The following is an 8,037-nucleotide window of genomic DNA, read 5'->3' as shown; positions in this document are numbered from 1 at the left end:
CCTGCACAGATTAAGTGTTCAATAGATGTTAATTGAGTGAACAAGTGAATGATACTTTATTTACAGATTGATTTGCAGAACAGAAATGACTGGCAGGCCTTTAGCTCAGAGAATGGTTAAATAAGCCTATTGGGAGATTTCCCAACTTTCTCAGTTTCTTCCAGACTGGATCATTACTTAAGCCCTTTATCGTTTTATTCCATCTTTCCCGAAGCCTCCCACGCGGATGCACTTTGGGTAAAGGTGTCGAGGAGGAGGGGTCCCAGGCCCCGCTGGCTTCCCTGAGCTCTCTGAAGCTCTCTGAAGAGGTGGGTGTTGTTCAGGAAGAGTGACGCTGGGAGCCACCTCTGTATGAACAGAAAGAAGCCTGAAGGTTGCATGGGGTGTGGTGAACTCAGGGAGGTTTGGGCAAAGGTGGGCACAAGGGACAAACTCTGTCTTCTGAACAATTTGCTTGAGCTGTGAAATTTAAGCATACCTTCGGGAAATCAAGCCTCACAGAGGAAGGCGGGGTTACTAAGTGTATTCTTATCAATGACAAGAACAAGAGAGAAGTAACCAGAACTCTTTACGAATAATTAATTGCCATGAATACCATTATGAGAAGAATCTTTGGCCTTGGGACTGGCAAAGATGAAAAAGAGTGTGAGTCCTTTGGAAGTAAGGACACAGGTGTGTACATCCCTGTGGCGAATGCATCCATACAAGGTTTCTGGAGGAGCAGTTAGCTAATATGCAGCAACAGTCTTTATAAAAGTGCATTTCCTTTAAGCCAAAACACTCTGTACTTTCCCCATGAAAGCATTCATCACACTTTATTTTAAAACCTGATTTAATACCTAGATTCCCCAATTCCCCACCAGACCATAATCTCTCTGAAGGAGGGTACATGCCTGTCAATTCTTGCTCATTCCCAGGGTCAAGCAATTAGGGATGTGTGTTATTGAATCAGGGAGTACATCCCACTGCTGGAGGTATCCCAGGAAACAATCGGACAAGTGGGCAAAAATGTTAGTCAAAGGCCATTTATCTGTGTGGCTTCTAGAATGTCTAAAGGTGAAAAATTGATTCAACAAATAATAGGGATCTAAGCAATGGAATACTATGCAGCTGTTTAAAATGATGTTCCATATTTATTGGCATGGATATCACAGTATCGAGTTATAGAAAAATGAAGCCAATTACACAGCTGTACAAAATCTATTACAACATTTCTGTGAAAAAAAGCTGTGCAGTTGGAAACAAAGAATTTTTAGTTTCCTTTTTAGTGTTCTGTGTTCAATTTTTTACAAAACACCAAATATACATTCCTTTAAAAAACTTCCTTTTGTACTGTGAAAAGTCAATAAAATGACTTCCATTTTGAAAAAAAAATATTGTAATTGTTCATTCCCCTCTGGCCATGCTCTAGATATGGGAGAATTATGTGTTACACTTGCGAAAAGTGAAAAAAAAAATGGCTTCAGTTAAAGAACACAAGATGTTCATTGCAGGGATTAAAAAGAAGGGTTTGTGCCTACCAGGGGCTCTCTCCTGTATATGAACAGAAAAACTGAAAAGGCATTTTAAAAAATGAGCCCAAGAAATAAATGTCATTCTGGGCCATAGGTGTTGATTTGGTGCCCAATGAAGACTCAGAACAGCAAACCTGGAAATGATGACTCACAAGTGTGGCTTTTTTGACAAATACACACAATTGTATATAATTGAACCCAGCGGTTGGCTGCCTAGATGCTCCTAAGCCCTCCATCCTTCAACAATCATCCTTTCCTTTTAAGAGCCAAACAAACTTGCTTCAGGCCTTGTGCTGGTTTGGATCTATTACGTCCCCCAGAAAAGCCATGTTCCTTTAATCCAATCTTGTGGGGGCAGACTCATTGTGGGTGGGACCTTTTGATTAGATTATTTCCATGGAATGTGACACCCCCCCCCCCATTCAAGGTGGGTCTTAATTAGTTTACTGGCATCCTCTATGAGAGGATAAAAGGCAGAGACATTTTGAAGACAGCTGAGAGATGCTTAGAGAGAAAATGCCATGAGCCAACTACAATCCAGCTGTTTGGAGATGCTAAGCTAAGAGATGAAGCCCAGAGTTTGCCCCAGAGAAGCTAAGTGAGAACCCATAGATGCCTAAAGAGAAAGCCACCAGAATCAGAAGCTGAAAGCACACAACCCAGGAGCAAAGAACCAGCAGATGCCAGCCACATGCCTTCCCAGCTAACAGAGGTGTTCCGGATGTCATCAGCCTTTCCTTCAGAGAAGGTATCTACTTCTTTATGCCTTAATTTGGACATTTTAATGGCCTCAGAACTGTAAATTTGTGAACTAATAAACCCCCATTGTAAAAACCAATCCATTTCTGGTATTTTGCAGTTCGGCAGCTTTAGCAAACCAGAACAGGCCCTACTCTACGTTCTGGATATAGAAAGATCATGGCCTCATCCAAGATTTATTTCCTTCCTTCCTTCTTTCCTTCCTTCCTTCCTCCCTCCCTCCCTCCCTTCCCTCTCTCTCTCTCCCTTCCTATCTCCCTCCCTCCCTCTTTCTTTCCACACACGCTTATACCCATATATACACAATTCATTTTTTTAAACAAATAAAAACTGGTACATTTTGTAAAAGCCTGTTTCCATTTCTGTCATACAAGCATTAGAAGTAGGGATGCAAAGCGAGAACAGATGGAAGAGGTATTTCTGGATTTGGGCACAAACATTTTATTATAAATCTAAAGCATCTACGTCATCTCAAAGCATCTCAAAGCATTGCTGTGTGTGGTATGGGGCCATGGAATTTGGAAGCTTTTCTTTTGTTGTAGGCATGTCTCTCCAAGAGGCCTTCCAAGGGGCTCAACTCAAGAGGCTTCAGCCCAGCTGTTCTTCACAGACGGTGCCCTGCAAACTCCCCACTCCGCTGGGCTTTTCCTCACTGAGTCCTAGTAGAGAGGGCAACCCTGGGTCCAGAAGAAAGACAATCTTCTTGGAAGTGGCCCCAATATACTTAGTTACGATTTCTCCTTGGCTTATATCAAGGAGCTGAATATGAATTAATAATTTAGGGCTGCATTTCAACCCCTAGTCTCCAATGGCTATTCAACAAATCTCTGCTTTTTTCCTCCTTCTTCTGCTTTTGTTAGCCCTGGAAATGTTTAATAAAGCATCCAGCATTGAGTTTGTGCATAAGTGTTCAAGAAACACTACCGAAATTACCCAAGCACATGCATGTGCAGTGACTGGGGCCAGCATAAATACTGTCTCAAAGTTATGTTGGGGAAGGATGATGGACTTATCGTGGGTGTCTGCACTCTGCAGGGACATTTATAGCAACAGCAAAAGGCCAGATAATGGCCCCATTTAGAACAGCCATTTAGTACCATAAATACATTTCCTCAAATAAATCTGCTGATTCCCCACATACTGACTTGACAGCTCAGCCAAGTGGTTTGCCCTAAATGCCTCTGAAAGCCCAGCTGTGTGTCCATCCACATCAGGAACCTCAGATGAAGAAATACAATCAGCAGGCCTTTCTGGAAATGATTGCACAGAATGAGAAAAGAAATGGGGGAAAAAATCTCGCAGGAGCATGCATTTATTATCTAGCCAATTGCCTATACAAAATCGTAACTACTGCTCCAGGAAAAATTTCCCACAATTCAAATCCCAGACAAGTGTAACTACAGATATTCTTGAAATGACAAAAAAAAAAAAACAAAAAAACAAAAAAACACAAGTTTTCTTTCAGATAGAAGATAACAGTGAGGGTGGACAGTAGAATGTGGGTTTGCTAATGCTTTAGGGTGGGTCAGCTTCTTTAAAATCCTTCGAGTGTCCCCTTAGCTTTTTAGATAAGTTTAAATTCCTTTAGCATGGCAGAAAAGACACTTCATGATTTGGCTCCTTCCTCTTTGCCTCAGGGAGTCTTCCATGAGATACTCTAATCTCTGGAGTTTTCTCCCAGCAAATATTGCTCACTCTCTGGAGTTTTCTCCCCTCTTCCATCCCCACCTTTCTCCAGCTAGTGAAATCTAATTTGTCATTAAGAATTCTGCTTATAGGTCCCCTGGGAAGTCTTCCTTGAGCTCTCCCCGCTCCCAGACTGATTTGGATGTCCACCCTCCCTGCTCCCCTGCGCACAAGTGGACACACTGGTCATCTTGTGTGGTTTTCTTGTCCACTTTCCAGTGGGCTGATAACAGAGGCCATGTCTTGTTTGGTTTGTATCCCTCATGCTGGAACATGGTAGGTGCTTGATAAACATTTCTTTTTTTTTGGGGGGGGGTGTTTAGATTTTAATTTACAAAAAAGGGAAATAAAACTGAGGGGCAGTTATGCTGACTTACAGTTGTTCTGTTTGCTTTTTTAAAAAAGTGACATGAAACACAAGTGAAAATAAATACATAGTAGAAACAGCCAGTTGCCCAGTCTTTGGGGCAGGATCAGAGAGGAGGGAAGTCCATGACCACACTAGCAGCTGGCGGACCCAGTCACAGACGCTCCTCAAAGCTGGGTATAGGTCCCAGGTCTCAGGGGTCACCTGAGGAAAGAAGACGGCAAACCAGAGCCAGTCGACAACTCCTGGCAGCAGTGTGGTCTCAGTGGTTATCCACTGTGACCCTCTCAACCCACCAGGATTCCCTTTCCCCTGACCCCTCTGAAGAGGCTACAGGAGAAAACCAGCCTTGGGCAGGCTGGAGGGATTCTCCCAGTAAGTGCCCAGCCCACCCTGAGGAACACAACCAGATTAACAGTTCACACCCAGGTGCGTGTGCACGCACACACACACACACACAGTCAGGGTAAACTCTCTTCCAGGGAGGGTCCTGGTCAGGTCACAGTATGAGGTCCTCTCTCTTCTGACCATCATCCCAGTAGTGGGAACAGAGCACCAAACCTCCTCCCAGCCTCTGACTGCAGACACCGCAGCCTGCAGAGCCACCTCTCCCCAGTGTACTGGACCATGACATCAAATTGACCTGTGGGAGGGAGAGATACCGACCGGGGACCCTGAAGAGGAAAGTCAGACATTGCCTGCTCAGGAAGTTCCTCCTTATAAGACTCAGCTATTCATAAAAAGCCCAGGGCTAAGAGAGTGGTGGCACAGAACAGACAGTAAGGGGATCAAAGCTGAATACAAAGGGCAGAAAAAAGGAGGGTCAGTGGAAGGGTGACAGAGTTACAGCGACTGATGGAAAGCACAGCATTTTCAAAGGGAGGCCTTGAGATGGTGTTTTCCTGGGAAGAGTCAGCAGAGGGCCAGGAAGTCTCTTGGGGGTCCTCTGAGGGAGAGACCCTGCTCTCAGGAGATCTGGTGGGGAAGAGCCACTCTGGGTACACAGGAGATGCCATGGTTCAGAAGGGAAAGACTGGTCTTCTGAGAAATCACAGGGAACTGGGAGGCAGGAGGAACAGGGGCCAAATCCTGAAACACTAGAAATGAGGAATGTTGATAAACATTTGACTAACAGGAGATAACATGTATTTTGTTCCCACCATGTACCAGGCACAATTTTAAGCCCTTTACATGCCATACCTCATTTAGTCCTCTCAACAGCCTTATGGGATGGGTACTAGTAATTGCCTCATTTTACAAGTGAGGAAACTAAGGCACAAATGGTTTGAGTAATATTCCTAAGGTCAGACATACAGCTAGGAAGTTGGGGTCAGGAGTTGAACCCAGGTAATTGGACTCTCAAGCCTGTATTTTTAAATATGCTGGGCTGAGTGAATAAATGCTTGAATAAATGCATGATGGGTGACATCTTTCTTGATGTTATTTCTTGAGAGTGCAGGGAGGGGAGAAGTTGGAGTTCTCTTGTCACATACACTCCAGACCTGGAGTCTAGCCCCTTGCTAAGATGAGCCTGATGCCCATATATGGCACCTGTAGGGCTGGGTGGGGGGTGGGAAGGTGAGAGGAGTGTCCCCTCTTCTTTGGCATACTTGTTCCTTTGATTTCTTGTCAGTTCATTGCTTTTGGAGGTAAGTAGTTATAGATGATTGGAGGGAGGTAGAATTATTCCAGGGTCTTAAGCTATAAATAATAAGCCCCCCTTTGTCCATATTACTGCTACTCAAACATGAAAAAATTGCCCCCTTCCTCCAGTCCATTCTTCAGTTTGGAACACTGCCACAGATCCCTCCCACAAGCACTGGAGTCTCAGCCACAAATCATCAGATCAGTGGCTCTAACTGCCACCTTCTAGGATCTGATGGTCAATCACTCAAGATCCAGGTGGGGGATGGGGTGAGAAGTGACAAAGATAAATGGCAACAAGCAACCCCAGGAGGCAGCTGAGGTGACTTTCCCACAGACAACTGGGTACTGGCAGGATTTTTCCCTGTTTTTCTCTGGAGAGAATGGCTATTGGATATTACTCCTGAAAAAGGGCAGAGGGAAAAACCTTGGACAGTCTTCTGAACATTTCAAATGATGCTTGAAACTAAGCAGGCCCTTGGTGCACATTTATATGACTGTGGAAGTTAAGAGAGAAGGAAGGAAGGGAGGGAGGAAGGGAAGGAAGGAAGGAAGGAAGAAAGGAAAGGTGGAAAGGAGGCAGGGAGGGAGGATTCACGGACCAGAAAGATACATAGAATTGATATGGCACAGGCTGGGGTAGACATCAGAAAAGAATTAGAGCCAGAGGGTCATGGTTAACTCAAGACGGACTCACATCTGAGTGTGGGAATGGTCGTTAGAATGGGGGATTTTGTTTTCAACTTTTATTTCAACGTCTTTCCATTCCCATAGCTTGATTTCTTTTAGGTCTTGCTGACATGTTAACTTTCCTATCTGTAGGACTGGGGTTTTATGAATGAACGAGCTGCTGTGCTGGAGTTTTAGACGGCCCACTAAGTCCTACAGTGGAGGCAGATTCCCCTGTATCTTAGTCACAACTCTTTTCTGTACTCACCCCGTGTCTTGTAGTTCAGACCTGCTCGTGAAGCCACTCAAAACACAAAGTTTCTAATAGATGTATTTACATTTTAGGCAGAATTATTTTTTAAAGAGTAGAGAATGATTCTGAGATTTCAGGGTAGGTTATGAAATCAGTTCATTGTAATTAAGTTCCCAAAATTTCACCACAAAGGCCTCCTAATAAGATTATATCTAAGCATTACACAGTTGCCCATTTATTTTTACTCAGTGTGCCCATATAGATGTTGATGAATAACCTGAACTGATTATTTTATCACAATGAGGTCAGCTCATTGAGAGATCTCATGGCTGAAACCCAGAAAATATCATAACTCACTCAAGATAAGGTCAATGTCATGAAGTAAATCACAAACTCTATAGTTAGAACAGCCATCCCATAGATACTGACGTCCATTTCCAGACATGTTTTTAATCAGTTCTTCCAAACAATGCATTCTCTATTTGAAAGGTTTGCTGCTTTAATCTCAGACAATAATGGCCATTCACTTACTCAAGCCAGCAGCTGCCTTCCCCTCTCTACTAAAATTCCTTAATTGGAATCACCCTCTCATTGACCTAAACCATTCATTACAAAGTATTTCAGACAAGCTCCTGATAACCCTGGACTAGGGCTGGCACCTGTTTTTATCTCATTAAAGACGCTTTTCCACTCCAGGAGGCCCTAGGCACCACCGAGAAAGCTGATTTCTTTTCTCCTCCATCTACAATGAAAAGTCCTGCATTTAGTGGCACAGCTTGGGACCACAGGCTTTGGGCTTCCTTATTTTATCCAACAAGACTAAATAGAGCTTGTTCTAGGAAATGGGCATTTTCTTCACTCTTGATGGGAGTGTAAGTTGGCATAAAATTTCTGGAGAGCTTATTGTATATATCAAAAGCCATGGAATTACGTATCCATAGAAATATGGATACCACGTGTTCAAATAAATGCATTTCTAGCGATTTATCCTAGATAAACAATTATGTCTAAGTCAAATAATTTACTAGAAAGATGCTCATTGAGATATTCTTTTAAAAGAATGTCTAGCTAGAACTATTTAAATACATAATAATAGAGGATTGGTTAAATTACTTCATGGATTACAAAGAAAGTTTTATGGCACA

Source organism: Choloepus didactylus, chromosome 3 (assembly GCF_015220235.1).
Source record: "Choloepus didactylus isolate mChoDid1 chromosome 3, mChoDid1.pri, whole genome shotgun sequence".
Lineage (NCBI taxonomy): Eukaryota > Metazoa > Chordata > Mammalia > Pilosa > Megalonychidae > Choloepus > Choloepus didactylus.
This window is presented reverse-complemented; position numbering follows the sequence as displayed.